Source organism: Dendropsophus ebraccatus, chromosome 8, assembly GCF_027789765.1.
Source record: "Dendropsophus ebraccatus isolate aDenEbr1 chromosome 8, aDenEbr1.pat, whole genome shotgun sequence".
Lineage (NCBI taxonomy): Eukaryota > Metazoa > Chordata > Amphibia > Anura > Hylidae > Dendropsophus > Dendropsophus ebraccatus.
In genome coordinates, this window is record NC_091461.1 from 15639561 (window position 1) to 15654382 (window position 14822).

The 14822-nt window shown below is 44.1% G+C and overlaps 1 long non-coding RNA gene across 4 annotated transcripts in view; it reads left to right on the forward strand.

Moving 5' to 3' along the window:
• The window catches only part of LOC138799108 (uncharacterized), a 61989-nt gene that overhangs the window by 286 nt on the left and 46881 nt on the right, over window positions 1-14822 (forward strand). Inside the window, exon 1 of one of the 4 annotated variants that reach the window (XR_011364218.1) lies at window positions 6064-6303. The exons of the other annotated variants lie outside the window; for them this stretch is intronic. This is a non-coding gene — a long non-coding RNA (uncharacterized lncRNA). Of the gene's footprint in view, window positions 1-6063; window positions 6304-14822 lie in introns of those variants that run through there. 4 annotated transcript variants of the gene reach the window in all.

Below are 14822 nucleotides of genomic sequence, written 5' to 3' on the forward strand. Positions count from 1 at the left end.
ATATGTGACAGAAAATGTAAACGTGAGTCGCCCTTTGCGCACGTCATAGAGATCATTTGGGGTCTGAGTGTTCAGACCACAACTCATACGCCCTTCTCTCTATAGCACGTGACCAAAACTAATTCCTAGTGTAAGGGTACGTGCACACTATGCATGGGCGGATTCCGCCGTCCGGCCAAAGAATGTACCTGTTTATTGTTTGAACGGACGGTGGAATTCGCCCGTGCATAGAATGGAGTCTATGGCACGGGTGGCACGCGTCCGCCTGCGGAATGCGCAACAGGTTTTCTGTCACCATTCCGTAGTGTGCACGTACCCTAAGGGGACAAACACACTTGCCGGATCCGCAGCGAGTCCACTGCGGATCCCGGCCCTATTCTTTCAATGTTAGACAAAATCTGGACTCGCTGCGGATCCGGCAAGTGTGTTTGTCCCCTAAGCCTTTAGGATAGTCTTGTGTCACATGCATACAGAGCAGGGAGAGAAGCATTTAGCCAGATGCTTCCCTCCCATCTCATTCTAGCAGTCGGGATCAGTGTTCAGTAGATCTGTCAAAATTTTCGGGTTTGGCAACGGAACTCTTTATTCCCCGCGGCTGCAGAAGTTGTATGCCACCTCTACACAGCTGTGATCGAGTGTGCATGGTGGTGCTCCATTCACACAATGGGCAATTAACCTCTATTCTTGTGAAAGGTAGGGGGTACCCATGGTTGGACCCCCACAAAAAGAGGATAGCTTTTAATCTTAAGATAACCCCTTTATTATTGAGTCAGGACTTTTCCACCTTAATGGGTGCGTTCACACCTACAGGATCTGCAGCAGATTTGATGCTGTGTTCAGTTATTTAAATGAAATCTGCTGCAAAAAATCAGCTGCAGATCCTGTAGGTGTGAACGCACCATTAATAGCCTTAAACCAAGACTTGTTAGCGGACTGGTGTTGAAAAAAACTGCTTTGTCTACCGGATAACAAAAGGACTGGGCAGTTGAAATTTGACATACATGATCTTTATGCATGAGACCCAAGTCCTGTAGACTAAAGGGCCTTTTACCTGGGCCGATTATCGTGCGTTAAATTGTTAAATCGTTCCATTTTAAGCAATAATCTAATGGTGCAAATACGGCAATGATCAAACAATGAATGAAAATTTGTTCGTATGCCATTCGCATCTTTTGAGCTGACCTCAAAATAATTGTTAAAGGGGTTGTCCGGCGATATAAAAAATTATTCACAGAATAACACACATTACAAAGTTATACAACTTTGTAATGTATGTTATGTCTGTGAATGGCCCCCTTCCCCGTGTTTCCCCCCACCCACGCTAGACCCATAAGTGTGGTGCATTATACTCACCGCATCTCGTGTCGTCCACGGTCTCCGATCCTCAGCAGTGACGTCGGCCACGTCATCAGCTGCTCAGCCGCGATTGGCTGAGCACAGTTATGCTCAGCCAATCGCGGCTGAGCTTCGGATGACGCTGCAGAGGGCGGCCGGCACTCGGGAAGATCCGCCGGCCTCCCGAAGAAGACGTCACTGCTGAGGATCGGAGACCGTGGTCGGCACGTGACAGGTAATGTATAGCGCACCACACTTCCGGGTACACGGGTGGGGGTGGTGGGACACGGGGAAGGGGGCCATTCACAGACATAACATACATTACAAAGTTGTATAACTTTGTAATGTGTGTTATTCTGTGAATAATTTTTTATCGCCGGACAACCCCTTTAATCACTCGAAAGTCTTTCTGAGTAAACACTTGTTTGGTCATTCGCAGGGATCAGGATATACTATGATTGTAATTACAACCATATTCACGACATATTCGTAGCGATTTATCTTTTCGTCTAAACGTCAACTTTTAAAAGTAAAAATCATTGCTTGTTGTTCGCTAAATGAGAGCTTAAGTAATTTTTCTGTGCGTGTAAACGGGCACTAACAATATGGGACTGTCTAATGGTACGTTTACACGAAACGATAATTGGCCCGATCGTACGATTAACGATGTCGGACTAACGTTTTTTTTTTTATAACGATCAGCGTTTATACGGTACGATATATCGTACGGAAAATTCGTTTTGCGATCCTTAAGCCTATCTCACACATTGGTTAAATCGGCGAACGACTGTTCACACGGAACAATCTGCGAATTTTTTACAAACGACGATTTGATAAGATGTTGAAAGATCAAAATGAACGATTTCTCGTTCGTCGTTTGATCGTTCGCTGCGTTTACACGTACGATTATCGTTCGAATTCGATCGTTATCACGCAAATTCGCACGATAATCGTTACGTGTAAACGCACCATCAGTCATATGTCTCAGAGCTGGGAGAGAAGGCTCTTAGCATACACTTCTCCCAGCTTATTATAGCTTTACTTTACCATTACTTGTTATTGTCTTTTTGTGTTCCTGCAGTGTGTTGTACCATTCAGGAATTATTGATAGTATAAAAAGTTTTAGTAGATTAAATATGGACTTTATTGAACAATTATCAAACAGCACACAAAGCAATAAAAGTAAGTTTCGTAAAGTAAGATACATAAAGATCAAGATAAATAAGTTATTTCTCAAATGCATGTAAAATTTGAAAAAAAAATGAAGCACTTTTGCAAATAGCCCTGATAAACAATGTGTATGCAGCTCCTATGCAGATCTATGTGTCTCTATGCTTATAGACGTGTTACTCTACCACTTCTGTCACGACTCAGGTCATAGAGAGATGCAGGAGAGACATGGACAGTGGACCCTAAGCTCAGACCCACCCACTGTCCCTGCCTACTTGCCGCTATTTGCTCTAAGTGTCAGCGGGCAACTGGGCGGCGGAAGACAAGACAAGACGAACAAACACAATAAGAATAGTCAGCAATCCGGGTCTCGTCGGGCAGCAACAGTACAAAATCAGGATCCAATAGGTGTAGTCAAATAACAGGCAATAAGGTCAGGGGCAGGCCAAAAGGGAACTCAGCAGAGCAGACACGGATGTGGCAGGAAAAACAATTAGCCGAACAGAAGGAGTAAAATCCCTATAACACAGGGCGATTCAAAGGAGCAAGTCATCGCTGACCTGGATTCTCGGTCATACCTTACCCCTGAGTACCACGCCCAACAGGTGTAGTCATTACACAGAGCACACATGATTTTGTAATTTGCCAAAGTCCTAACACAGACTACACACAGAGATTTTTGTGTAGTCTGTAACCATAGTGACACACTCATCTACATTGTAGCTGTATACACAAACTTGAGATTTTTATTTTAGGCTATATAGAAAGTTTTCTTTATTTGAATATAATCATAGCCTTTAAATAATTATCCTCTAAAACACACCCACATCCTAAACATTTACATACTCTCTTCATACATTATTTAATCTATATAAAAATGCAACATGAAACAAATGAAGTTTTATCTAGATAATATGGACCTTTTCTTCCTCTGATTTGAGTAGCTTTAACATCCTAAGTACTTTATCTTTAATTCTACCTGTCACACTCCTGAGTTTGGAATTTCCACTAACAAGTACTATCCCAAGAGATGGAGGATAAAAACTACTAATAAGCGCACAGAGAGTAAAGCCGAGATCTTGTACAGGAAACACCCCCTTCAGAAGAATAACAGATGTGACAAAGTGAATAAGGATTAAGGTGACTATAGACACCACAGTAATGGCGGCACGATGGTGGGCACACATGAGGACACCATTTTTTTTCTCTATGCTACTTTGCATCCTCTTCACGTGCTTCACAAGAGATACTGTTATACAAGTAGCTGAGAGCAGACTCATTATCAATGGGCATGTGTACCCAAAAGCCAAAAGAAAAGTTTTATATCCTTCGTAATATCCTTCTTGTTTGTTAAAGTTTGTGAAGAAACTTATGTTAAGAAAGGGAGAGTCTGAGCTAGTGGATGGTTCTTCATAATTAATCCAGAAGAGTGGTAACCCCATGGCAATGGAGAAAAGGGTGTAGTTAATAATGACAAATCTGTATGATTTAATGTATCTTCGGCTATATATCTGTAGAAGCCAATGGTTGAACACCACAATTTTGAAACAAAAAAATAAGCACAAGCCGGCAGCCATTAACATGCTGTTATGAGTGGAGATCATCATCAGGGCAAAGGTAATTTGGCAGAAGTCCTGATTCCATCCGCTATAACAGAACCAAGTACATCCAATCCACAACTGAAAAGACAGATTTGAAAAAGCAACAAGACATATATAGTAGTCGGAGGCATTCAGATTACCCCTGACTTTCCGGTCCCATAGATTGACTGCCACAGCAAAGCCATTGATAGTTATTCCTGAGAAAGAAGCCACAATAAGAGCTAACTCAGTGATCGCATGCATCATGGAGACTGTGGTGTGAAAATGGAGTCAAAGTAAGTAGAACATGATGGATGCAAAGTACCGGAGCATTGAGTTACAGTTGCAGCCGATAGCTCCAGTTAAGGGGGGGGGAGATGAAGAAAGGAAGATCAATGTTTTTACCTAGAAATGCCCTAAAATAGAACACCTGTACATTAAAGAAACCCCTATACATTGCAGATTTTTTTTTTCAACACTGTATAATCAGGCAGTCTGCAATCTGCAAAGCTAGTTTTGGCTGGAGTCGGAAAAAAATGTACCGACTCCGACCCCAGCTTTAAAAAAAACTTAAAAAAATGTAGAATTGAATTTTGATATGAATTTTACAAGTTTTGCTCATGAATATATATTAACCTCTTAAGGACATAGGACGTACCGGTACGTCCTATGTCCTCATTAGCACTTCAAAGCGGGGCCGCGCGGCGGCCCCGCTTTGAAGTGCCGCGATCCCGGGTGCCGCGTGTAGCCCGGGACCGCCGCTATTAGCGGGCACGGTCCGATCGCCGTGCCCGCTAATTAGCTAATCGGAGGCAGCTGTCAAAGTTGACAGCTGCCTCCGATTACCGGAGGCAACGTTTCCCTGGTGTCTAGTGGGGGAGATCGCTCCTCCGGGACCTTGTCCCGGAGGAGCGATCTCCGTTACTGATGCCGGCCGGGGACGCGTCCAAGATGGCGCCGTCCTCGGCTCGGCACTCGTTTGTTTCCGGCTGCAGCAGCCGAAAGCAAACGAGTGCCGATCTCATGGATCTCTGCAGCATATCTATGCTGCAGAGATCTCTATGAGAGATCAAAGTGTATATACTAGAAGTCCCCCAGGGGGGCTTCTAGTATATGTGTAAAAAAAAAAAAAAAAAACGTGTTGTTAATAGTAAAAATCCCCCTCCCCTAATAAAAGTCTGAATCACCCCCCTTTCCCCAGGTTTTAAATAAAAGTAAACAAATAAATAAATAAATAAACATGTTTGGTATCGCCGCGTGCGTAATCGCCCGAACTATTAATTAATCACATTCCTGATCTCGTACGGTAAACGGCGTCAGCGCAAAAAAAATCCCAAAGTGCAAAATTGCGCATTTTTGGTCGCATCAAATCCAGAAAAAATGTAATAAAAAGCGATCAAAAAGTCGTATATGCGCAATCAAGGTACCGATAGAAAGATCACATCATGGCGCAAAAAATGACACCTCGCACAGCCCCATAGACCAAAGGATAAAAGCGCTATAAGCCTGGGAATGGAGCGATTTTAAGGAATGTATATTGGTTAACAACGGTTTGAATTTTTTACAGGCCATCAGATACAATATAAGTTATACATGTTACATATCGTTTTAATCGTAACGACTTGAGGAACATGCATAACAAGTCAGTTTTACCCCAGGGCGAATGGCGTAAAAACACATTTCCCCCAAATAAAAGAAATGCTTTTTTTTTTTCAATTTCACCACACTTTGAATTTTTTTCTGGTTTCGCAGTGTACTTTATGCAAAAATTCAGCCTGTAATTGCAAAGTACAATTAGTGACGCAAGAAATAAGGGGTCATGTGGGTTTCTAGGTGGAAAAATGCAAGTGCTATGACCTTTTAAACACAAGGAGGAAAAACCGAAAACGTAAAAAAACGAAAATGGGCCATGTCCTTAAAGGGTTAAGAGCAACATTCTAATAGGACACTGGCCCTATTACAAAAGGGGGATCATGGAAAAGTTGTTGGTCACTATTTGGCAGTTTGTTGTCACTATTTGGCAGTTTGTTTCTGAGCTGGAAGAGACCATTGTGTGGGGGGAGATCTGTGCTGTTCTCTTCCTGGATGCTGGCAGCAGTGTAATATGAAGATATCCTGTGTAATATAGAGGAGGAGGAGAAGACATAAGTAGTGTAGCAGTAACCTCTGTCCTCAGTGTGGTGTGTGTATATCACTATGGCTGACCTCTATATTACAGGTATATGGCATTGTTAGCAGGGGGGGCTGAGGATGAAGATAAGTTTCTTGCCTTTATCCTTGGCACAGTTTCTGTGATATATTGGTCGGTTAGTGCCTTTGCTAATTAGGCATATTGGCTTTTAGCAGTTTAAAGCGACTCTGTACCCACAATGTACCCACAATCTGACCCTATCAAACCACTTGTACCTTCTTATAGCTGCTTTTTATCCAAGATCTGTCCTGGGGTCCGTTCGGCAGGTGATGCAGTTAATGTAATAAAAAACAACTTTTAGGCCCCATTCACACGTCCATGTCAGTTTTTACTGTCAGGAAATCCTGATCAGGAAGCCTCAAATGTCATCAGGAAAGTATCAGGATTTCCTGACAGTAATCCGTTTTTACCTTCAGGAAACCTTTAGGAAAATCCTTCAGGATTTCCTGATGAGAAGAAAAAAAATAGGACATGATGGGAGATGTAGTTCTGCAAACTGGATGGTCACAGCTTGCAGAACTACAACTCCCATCATGACCTGTCAGCAAGGCATGGTGGGGGTTGTACTTATGCAACCTGGATAGCCACAGGCTGCAGAAGTACAACTCCTATCATGACCTGTCAGCAGAGCATGGTGGGGGTTGTAATGTGTCATCTCACCTGTCCTCGATCCTGCTCTGGCTGCTCTTCTTCTTTTCTCCTCTTCTGTCATCGCTTGTGAGGTCCAGGGGGGACAGCCAGGCGCTGGGGTGAGTATATGTGTGTGTGTGTGGAGGGGGGGGGGTTCGTGCAATCTGAGGGGAGGGGGGTCGTTCAGCAGTACAGGGGGGTTGATGGGAGTTGTACTTCTGCAAACTGGATGGCCACAGGCTGCAGAGGTATAACTCCCATCATGACCTGTCAGCAAGGCATGGTGGGGGTTGTACTTATGCAACCTGGATGGCCACAGGCTGCAGAAGTACAACTCCCATCATGACCTGTCAGTAGGGCATGGTGGGGGTTGTACTTCTGCAACGTGGATGGCCACAGGCTCCAGAAGTACAACTCCCATCATGACCTGTCAGCAGGGCATGGTGTGGGTTGTAATGTGTCATCTCACCTGTCCTCGATCCTGCTCTGGCTGCTCTTCTTCTTTTCTCCTCTTCTGTCATCGCTTGTGAGGTCCAGGGGGGACAGCCAGGCGCTGGGGTGAGTATATGTGTGTGTGTGGAGGGGGGGGGGGGGGGGGGTTCGTGCAATCTGAGGGGAGGGGGGTCGTTCAGCAGTACAGGGGGGTTGGGAGGCAGGCCGAGGTCTAGGCAGAGGGGGGGGGGCCGAATGGAGTGGACTGGCGGCACCACTGAGGTCCGGGGTGTTGTCGGGCAGCGGCTAAGATCGGGGTGGGGGCGGGGGGCGGGTTGTTGTCGGGCCGCGGCTGAGATCCGGGGGGGGAGGGGAGAATGGGGGTCCGGTAGAGCCGCTAAGTTCCGGGGCGGCGAGGGTTGTCGGGCAACAGCCCCTTAGGTCCGGTGGGGGAATAAAGCGGTGGCATAACGGGGGTCCGGCCGCTGAGGTCCGGAGGCGGAATTGGGGGGGGGGGGGGGAAGTCGGGCAGCAGGTGCTGGGGCCCCGGGGTGGGGGGCAGAGCGGGGGGTCCAGCAGCAGAGCGAATGGGAGGAGGGCAGCACGGCGCAGCAGGAGGCCGGTGGAGGCGGCTGGTGAGGTCTGGGGGAGAGGGCTATGGCGGTGGGTTTGCACAGACAATTCAGAACCCCGGACGCTTTCCTGATGTACATCAGGAAAGCGTCCGTGGTTCCGGCGCTCCCATAGACTTCTATGGGGGCGTCCGTGCCGGATTTCCGGACGAAAATAGGACAGGATCTAAAAAATCCGGTCCTATTTTCCGGAACGGACACCCTTCCGGAAAAATCCGGAAGGGTGTCCATGACTAATGCAAGCCTATGGGTCCGGAAATCCTGATAGGAAATCCGGATGGTTTTTCCGGACGTGTGAAGGGGGCCTAACACTGGCAGCCCCGTGCCCTTTGGCCGTGGCTTAGTTTGCGTATGCATTAGGCTGGCACAACCTCTTGCATTAGGCTGGCACAACCTCTCCGCCCCTCCTCCCCATTTTTCCAATTCCTCTGTAGTGAAAACTGCATAGGTGCCTTAACGATCCAGCCTATGTGCTGGGCTGACACAGCTGATGAATAAGAGGCAATTTGCCTGGAGCATTCCTAATGATCAGGAGGGTGGGGAGGAGGGACAGAGAGGTTGTGCCAGCCTAATGCATGCACAAACTAAGCCACGGCCGTTGGGCACGGGGCTGCCAGTTTAAAAGTTGTTTTTTATTACAATAACTGCATCACCTGCCGAACGGACCACAGGACAAATCTTGGATTAAAAGCAGCTATCTGAAGGTACAAGTGGTTTGGGGGGGTCAGATTGTGGGTACAGAGTCACTTTAATCGTTATACTTATTAAGCATTTTGATGCACTAGTGGTGGAACTATTTTCACTCTGCTAGCCGGGGAGGATCATGCACTGGGGTTGGTAGTCCAGTCGTCAGTGCGCCTTCTGTTAATTTGTGGCAAAGCACATTAAAAAAACATATACAAAAGCAGTTCTTCAACATAAGCATAAAATGATTTATATGCAGTACAGACCAAAAGTTTGGACACACTTTCTCATTTAAGTTTTCTGTATTTTCATGACTAGGAAAATTGTAGATTCACACCGAAGGCATCAAAACTATGAATTAACACATGTGGAATTATATACTTAACAAAAAAATGTGAAATAACTGAAAATATATATTATATTCTAGGTTCTTCAAAGTAGCCACCTTTTGCTTTGATTACTACTTTGCACTCTTGGCATTCTCTTGATGGGCCTCAAGAGGTAGTCACCTGAAATGGTCTTCCAACAGTCTTGAAGGAGTTCCCAGAAATGCTTATTGGCCCTTTTGCCTCACTCTGCAGTCCAGCTCACCCCTAACCATCTCGATTGGGTTCAGGTCTGGTGACTGTGAAGGCCAGGTCATCTGACGTAGCACCCCATCACTCTTCTTGGTGAAATAGCCCTGACGCAACCTGGAGGTGTGTTTGGGGTCATTGTCCTGTTGAAAAAAAAATGATGGTCCAACTAAACGCAAACCGGATGGAATAACATGCCGCTACAATCTACAATTTTTATAGTCATGAAAATACAGAAAATGCTTTGAATGAGAAGGTGTTTCTACACTTTTGGTCTGTTCTTTAAAGAAAATGAAATAATAGATGTTACAATCTTATACACAAAAGGGCACATTTATCAATCTGTGCCCCTGGTATATGTCACAGAAAAGGCATAGATTTTTGCCTTTTCCATTATGCACAACATATGTTACCTCCGCTTGCCTGATGGGCAGCAAGGTGGAGAGGAGGCGTGTCCTCCTCCTGCTCCTATTTTTACATGGTTTACCAGGGCGTATATCATGAAAGAAACCTTAAGCCTGCTTTGGAGCAGGTGTAGATTGCTGCTGGGGCAGGCGCAGGTCCGGTCGGATTTACTAAGGCCCCTATTACACTCTATTACACACGTCGGCAGTGAGCAAGTAAGAGCCTGGGGGGGGGGGGGGGGCCGCGGGAAGCTGCAGAGGGCTGCCCGGGTGATCGCTAGATTGTCCAGGCAGCCCATAGAAGATAGCAGCAGTCTACTGCTGCCGCTTCTATTACACGGGTTGCTGTCTTAGTCGTTTGTCTTTCAACATGTTGAAAGACAATCATCAGCCAACATCATTCATTGTTGTCTTCTGTTACATGAAATGATTATCGGCCGTAATAGCCGATAATCGTTTCATTAAATAGGGCCTTAGTAGGTTTCAGAATAGTGCATTGTGCAATCTATGGTTTCAATTTCCCTGCATCCCCTAATTCTTCTCATCTCATCACAACATGTCCAAAATGTAAAGAGAGTAGTACTGATCTCTGGCATGGACTAAGGACATGCCCAAAGACTCAGCGATATTGGACCCAGGTAAATCTCACTGAAAAATTGATCTTCTTAATATTCCCCAAACGGTGGGGATAGTTCACAATGCTGTGAAATTGATTCCAATAATGATACACAATATTACTCAGGCCAAGTGTCTCGTCTTCCACCAATGGTTGAAGACAACTGTTACCCAGTATGCAAAAATGAATTAATCATCTCAAAACTTTGCTTGGCATAGATTGAATTGAGACAGAACACTATAAGGAAAAAATGGCTTCTGTCTTCTTTAAAAAGTGGCGGACTTTCATTCAGGTCCATTATTCCGCATGAAAAATACAGCAAATAGTCACCCCATTTAGGCACACACCTGGTATTTAAAGGAGAGGTCCGGCGAAAATTTTTATTAAAGTATTGTATTGCCCCCCAAAAGTTATACAAATTACCAATATACATTATTATAGGAAATGCTTATAAAGTGCTTTTTATCCCTGCACTTACTACTGCATCAAGGCTTCACTTCCTGGATAAAATGGTGATGGCACTTCCTGGATAAAATGGTGATGGCACTTCCTGGATAACATGGTAATGTCACGACCCGACTCCTAGAGCTGTGCGGGCTGTGGTTGCTGGAGAGGATGATGGCGGGGGACACTGAGGGACACAGGGCACTGGAGGGACACTGAGCATCCCCCTGCCATCATCCTCTCCAGCAGCCACAGCCCGCACAGCTCTGGGAGTCGGGTCGTGACATCACCATGTTATCCAGGAAGTGACATCACCATGTTATCCAGGAAGTGAAGCTTTGATGCAGGAGTAAGTGCAGGGAAAAAAGCACTTTATAAGCATTTCCTGTAATAAGTGTATATTGGGGATTGGTATAACTTTTGGGGGGCAATACAATACTTCAATAAAAAGTTTCGCCGGACTTCTCCTTTAAAAACAGATCTAGCTGATTCTTTGGGCCCTATCAAGGATCCTATTAGACAAAATGATTTTTTTTCTTCAACTAGCGATAAAAATTTTAAGTCTGCCAGTACTTATCAGCTGCTGTATGTCCTGCAGAAAGTGACATATTCTTTTAAGTCTGACACAGTCCTCTCTGCTGCCACCTCTGTCCATGTCAGGTGCTGTCTATGACAGTAGAAAATCCCCACAGAAAACCTCTCCTTCTTTGCAGACTGGAAAGATAACACCACTTCCTGCAGGACATAGATACTGGAAGACTGAGTTTTTTTTTTAATAGAAATACATTACATATCTGTGGCACTTTCTGGCACCACTTGATTTGAATTATTATTCTTTTTGTTGGAGTACCCCTTTAAGGTCAAAATTAGCCTGTGCCTGAAGGCATTAATAACCACATTGACAGCTTACCAAGTCATGTAAGTGTGTGTATTTCTACGTGTGGCACCCATGCATGATACTGAAACCGTCATGCTTTAAATATTTTGTTTCCATATATTTTGTGATCATTTGCATATCATTAGCATTTGCACACTTGTCTATAGATCCTGTGGTTTGCATAATTCCACAACTTTTCCTTTTTGGTGTGGCAATGTCAGCGTTGAGGATGGATAAAATTAAGATAAATCTCCACCTTTAACTCTTTATAAATAAAATAAGAATTATAGGACATAAAATATATATGTTTGGTCAGGTATTAAATTCCGTTTCTCCTCACCGTGTGATCACGTGTAGTAGTCCTGTAATAAGACCTTCTCTGCCTTTTGTCTAAGATCAAGTGTAGTATGTGTTCTTAATGAGCAGAGAACAACACAGATGGGGCATGGGTAGAACGGTTTGCTGTGCAGGCAGAGCAGCCATCCTAGTAGACCATGACCGTCTGGATCTGGCCATGAGGTTTCGAGGGGGTTGAGAGTTGAGGTGCAGAAGTGCCCTGGGAGTGGTGACCCCAGGGTGCCTGAAGTCACTGGGGGTGGGATCCCACTGAGGAATGGCACTAGCACGCACTTCTCATTCACACCCCTTTGAGTGCTCACCTCTAATTTTCCGGCCTCTGGCTCTGTGAAAATTATGAGGAATTTTTATAGATCGTGCCAGATGTCCGGGCTGTTTTGCATAGCGCATGTCTGATTTATTTATTCTTTTTGTCACTTAGTGTTCACTTCTCCACATTTGCATGTCACTAGGATCTCTCGGGTTGCGGTCGCCGTTTGGGAACCCCTCGGAGGTCTAGGGGAGGCATGTGTGGCCATCTTTACTGCATGCCTCCCTGCCCCCCCCCGGTTCTCCTTTGGAATTGACCACCTTTTTGATTAAAGAGTGAGGGCTGTAGTTGTTTACGAGTCTGCTCTTAGCCTCGTCTGAGAGCGGACATTTGTCCTGGACCTTTGTAGGTGCCTTTTGGCACAGAAGGGAATTAGGTGTGTTGGGGGCCCATCTCTTTTCAGAGTGGGCTTGCGATAGACCACATGCTAGTGCACTTTTTTGTGTGGCACGCTACACTTTTTTAGTAGCACTCGGGTGATGAGAGCACATTTCTCAATAAAAGTCCTGTAATAAAACCCAAGGTTAACAGGATTATGAAATATACGGGATTATCAGACAAGGCTAGAAAAATGTGGACCTCCTGATCGTCCTACGGCAGCACACTCATATTATGCTGCCTACAGGCTCTAGGAAATAAAAATTTCAAATAAAAATTTTATACATTTATACATGTTGGTTAGGTTTCATATGTGAGGTTTATAAATGCAACATGAAACAAATAACGCTTTTTTATATCTAGATGATATGGACTAACATCTTATCTTTTTATGATTTAAGTAGCTTTAACATCCCAAGAACTTTTCGTTTGATTTCGCTTGCTGCACGTCTGAGTTTGGAATTACCACTAACAAGTACTACTCCTAGTGTCGGTGTATATGAATTAGAGATAAGCTCACAGAGAGTAGAGCGAAGATCTTTTTCAGGAAACACCTTGTTTAAGAGAATAACAGATGTCACAAAGTGAATAAGGATTAAGGCGACTATAGACACCACAGTAATGGCGGCACGATGGTGGGCATCCATAAGGACGCCATTCTTTTTTTCCATGCTACTTTGCATCCTCTTCACATGCTTTACAAGAGAAACTGTTATAGTGGTAGCTGAAAGCAGACTCGTTATCAATGGCCATGTGTACCCAAAAGCCAAAAGAAAAGTCTTATATCCTTCATAATACCGTGTTGCTTTAGTATCATAAAAGTTGGAGGAGGAACTTAGGTTAAGAAATAGAGAATTTGAACTAGCGGATGGTCCTCCCTTTCCAATCCAGATGAGTGGTAACCCCATGCCAATGCAGAAAAGAATGAAGTCAATGATAACTAATCTGTATGACTTAGTTACAAGTCGGCTATACATCTGCAGAAGCCAATGCTTAGGCACCACGATTTTAAAACGAAAAAATACACACAAGCTAGAAGCCATAACCATGCTGTTATGAGTGGAGATCATCATCAGGGCAAAGTTAATTTTGCAGAAGGTGTCGTAATTCCAGACGCTATTACAGAGCCAAGTAAATCCAGACCACAACTGCAAAGAAATATTAGAAACAGCAACGATAGATATATAGTAATCAGAGGCGTTCAGATTACCCCTTACTTTCCAATCCCATAGATTGACTGCCACAGCAAAGCCATTGATAGTTACTCCTGAGAAAGAAGCCACAATAAGAGCTAACTCAGTGATCGCCTGCATCATGGAGACTGTGGTGTGAAAATGGAGTCAAGGTCGGTAGAACAGGGTGAATGCAAATTACAGCAGCATTGAGTTACACTTACAAACTATAGCTCCAGCTAAGGAGGAGGGCGAAGGGAAAAAGATCAGTGTTTTTACCTCGAAAAGCCCTTAAAATGGGAACACCCATACATTGCAGAAATACGGGATAGAAACAAAATCCTATTAAAAGACATTGGTTGAACTATTTCTTCCCTACTTGCTTTTATAGTAAAAAAAGTAAATAGGAAAAACGCTAATTTAAGTAGTGGGCCGTGATGCAATTGAAATTAGTTAAAAATCTGAATTCAGATCCATTAAATCTAAAAGATGCCGATATGGTGGAACAATTCTACTGCAGATCCCATTGCACATAGACAAAATCCATGGATATGGATCCATGAATGTAGATTTTGCTGTGCACACCACAGATATCATTGCTTTGCATGGATAAAATATTTTCATATCAGATCATATCTCTGTTTGTATCTCAAATTAAAATCCGACAAGTATTTCTGCAGCAACAATTCAAGTCTGAACCCTGTATATCCATAAAGAATTCACATAAATAAGTATGCAACAAAGCAAATCCACTCAGAACTTTTCTATTTTAAAGGGGTTGCGAAAACTCTATTTACAGACTGTATAATCAGGCATCTATGATGTTACCCGATAATGTCCACAAATTATGGATGCCTTCAATGACTTATATTGGTGAATCTGCCTGTTTGAGTAGTCACTCAAAAATTCACCTAATCCTGGATTTCTGCCCAATTTATCATCTGCGAAAGTCACACAAAGTGGTGAATACTAACGCATGGTCAGTACCAGGTGATTTTGTGCAATTTATTGCAAATATTCTTTGACTATTCTGTT